A 3,492-nucleotide genomic window follows, 5' to 3' on the forward strand; every position below is an offset into this window, starting at 1 on the left:
TTTGCTAAAAAAAATGAGGATGGAGTTCAAGCTGAATAATTTCCACTTCTGTGAACCAAATGTGCAGCAGATTCATTCTCCATCCTATATATTATTCTTACTCTCTTTTTTCTTCCACCGATGACCTTTTCAAGTACACATTCCTCACTTTTAATCCCCTCAAGTATAATTAATAATGGTACTTGATCTTTCTTTGCATCACTTATTCGCAATCCTGTTTAAGCATCCTGTTGATTCGTAGATCGGTGAAGAGGACATCACGCATGCAAGCCTGGCTTTTCACATAACGTTTAACAGTTAGCACAAATGCTAATGCTAAGAACTCAATAATAATAATAATAATAATAATAATAATAGCTCATAAAAATAATATAAAACTAATAATAATAGTAATAATAATTAATTAATCTTAGATGATTTGTGATTCCAGCTGAAGATACACACATTGTCACACTTATTGGTAAAAACTTTACCTGGACATAAATGTCCTAAAATTGTGGGGAATTAATAAACCTTAGGTAGAATAGTCTGTAGCTCTGTGAGGTTACAACCAATCACAATTCAGATGAAGATAGATTCTTTTTTTTTTGGTAGATCGGTAGCTTTACAGCGAGTTAAAACAGAAGTAAAACAGAAACAACGAGCTGAAAGTCGCTAAAATTCTCAGACGCTGCCGATTCGAGTGCTAATTAGCCGCTGCTAACACCCGTGGCGTCAGTCGTGTTGAACACGGTCGACGGGGAAACGTTCACTGGTGAGGCTCTAACTGTTCTCTGAACTTCATCCTGACAGCGTGTCGCTGTGATTGTTCAAACCCAGACTCTCTCTGGTGTGAAGCCGCCGCTCTGTAAACATCCATTCTGGCTCGTCGCTCGAGAGGCGGCGCCGCCTCAGTCCCGCCTGATGCAGCTTCATTATATACTGAACCGCTAACTGGCTGCGAGTCTGTCTGGCAGAGTTTTGGCGAGCAGAAACACTCGGTTTGCGCCAAAAAGCGTGTCTGGTGCCAGAGCTGACTTTGTCTCTCCCAGTCTGAGCAAACATGGCAGCCGTCACACGGATTAGCCCCGGCGCTCTGCTGGGGGGGGTGGGGGGTCACTGTATAGGCTGCGAATGCACACATCTGTAGCGGAGGTTCAGTCCTATCCACCGTCATTAACCATCAATCTGTCTACACAGCCTTTGCAGGGTTGCGTCCATCCCAGTCGATGTTGGGGAGTTGATGGGATGCACCCCAGACAAGTCAGGCGAACGGCTTTCGGTTGTAAAACGCTCGTTTTTTTACACGTTCTTTAACGCTGCCTTTTTTTACACCTTATTCGTGCTTCCCTTTTAAAAACATTCCACCTTTTCCTTTCTCATTTTTCTGCCCCCCCCCCCCAGCACATCAAAAAGGTAGACGGCGAGCCCCAGTAGGTCACAGTGCATTAACCACACTAATAAACCCATTACACTGCAATGGAATGGGATCCAAACGAGAGCATGAGAGAGGGAGGGGGGGGGTGAGTGATGGGGATAAAGGAGGGAGGCTGACTTCGGCAAGGGGGGGTGGGAGATTGAAGTGAAAGACGCAAAAACCAACGGCATGTTGGGTAAAAATCCCCACTGATGCACATTTACTCTATCTATGTGCACCTTATATACGCTTATATGTGTGTGTTCGTTACATTTTGCACCAGCGTTCATTAAGAGGACGATCTGCCCGCCCCCGCCAGAGGGTTTGCATCGCTCTGCTCCTACGCCGCTCCTCTTCCTGCGTCATTGCGGGGCCAATTACAACACTGCGGCGCGGATTGGAGGGGCCATAAATATCCACAATGTGTCCCCCGACCTGCAATGCTCCTACCAGGAAGACGAGGAAGAGGAGGAGGAGACAATAGGGGCAAAGAGATGAAGGCGCAGCGGAATTCGCTTTTTGTTTGTGAGGTCACCGCGAACGGTTACAGACGTCAACGCGAATTTAATTTAGGTCAAGTCGCAAAACGCTGATGAGATAATTAAGAATTATTCATTTGTAAAACGATCAAAATAGGGATGACATGGTCATCTAGATCAGAGTATTTACTTCTATTGGTCAAAAGTGTGTGGACAGATACTTAATGTATGCATGCCTGGATGTCCGCATACATTTAGCATCAAAGTATAATATTAGACTACCAGTGGCAAGAAGTAATGGGACACAGGAAGTGATGCTTCTACCTTTTAATTCATGTGTAGAAAATTTAAAAGACATGTGTTTTGAAGTTGCATTTGAATAGACTCTTATAGCCATTCAATCTTTGATTATTCATTTGGGTTAGGGTTATTGATTATTGCATGTTACTCAGGAACTTGTCTTAAATGTACATTACATACATTAATATAGCATATAAAATTTTTAAAAATATATTTAAAAAATTACAAATCCTGTAAAAAATAAATTCTGTCACCCCCACTAGACACCCACTTCCTGTGGGTTCATTCCACAGGAAGTGGTTGCTGCTGCTTGTTTAGCCCGATGCTCTGCTGCCACCATGTGGTCATCCCTTGAACTGCACCCCTGAGGTTGGATGAACTGGTGGCAGCAGACTGGGATTGGTGGATGTGTGCACTGGTGACCAAACAACACATTCATCACCTGCAGACATTTCCGCTCCCGTTCTAGAACCCGATGGATGATCCGTCAGCACAAGATGCATCAGGTTCACTTTATATTGATAAAGCAATCATGCAACGCTTTTCTTCTGCGTGTCACATTTTCCTCACGCTCAAGACGAATGGGGGTGTCAGGGCCGGGGGTTCCCTCCAACAGCTCTTCCTCTCGGCTGAGGAGAAAAACCATCAGGCTGTTCCTCCTGGGTGTTGGTATTTTAAAACCGATCTTTTCTTTTCCTCTAGGAAATCTAGAACCAATCAAGATATCAATGATGTCCATTGATTTTAGTTCTTCAATTTTGGAAAATAATGAAACTTTTTTTTTTTCCAGCCGTTTTTCAGGTGACAAAATGTGAAACGTTTCTCCTTCGTTTTAAGACTTCATTCCACAACAGACAAAATTTAGAAGCTCTAAAACAGGGGGGGTCAAACTCATTTCCACTGAGGGCCACATCAGCATCATGTCTGTCGTCAAAGGGCCAGAACTAATAAATGTAACTCAATGTAACTCAATGTAATGTAAAATAAATATAACGACTCCTTAATGTTAAATAATTCTGAATTTATTACTTATTAATGTTACGAAAATTAGTTACTTAATACTGTTATAACATAACTCGTTATAACTTTTTTGTCAATGTTAATGTCAATGGGCTTGATTCCTGCATTGTGGGAAATGTAGTTTTGGTCAAACCTATTTATTTTTAGACACTGACCTTTTCCTCTTGTGGGCCACATAAAACGATGTTGAGGGCCACATTTGGCCCCCGGGCCTTGAGTTTGACACAAATGGTCTAAAATGACCCTTTCTCCAGATTTGAAACCGGATTCTCACCAAAAACAAATCTGACAAATACA

This window comes from Antennarius striatus, chromosome 23 (assembly GCF_040054535.1).
Source record: "Antennarius striatus isolate MH-2024 chromosome 23, ASM4005453v1, whole genome shotgun sequence".
NCBI lineage: Eukaryota > Metazoa > Chordata > Actinopteri > Lophiiformes > Antennariidae > Antennarius > Antennarius striatus.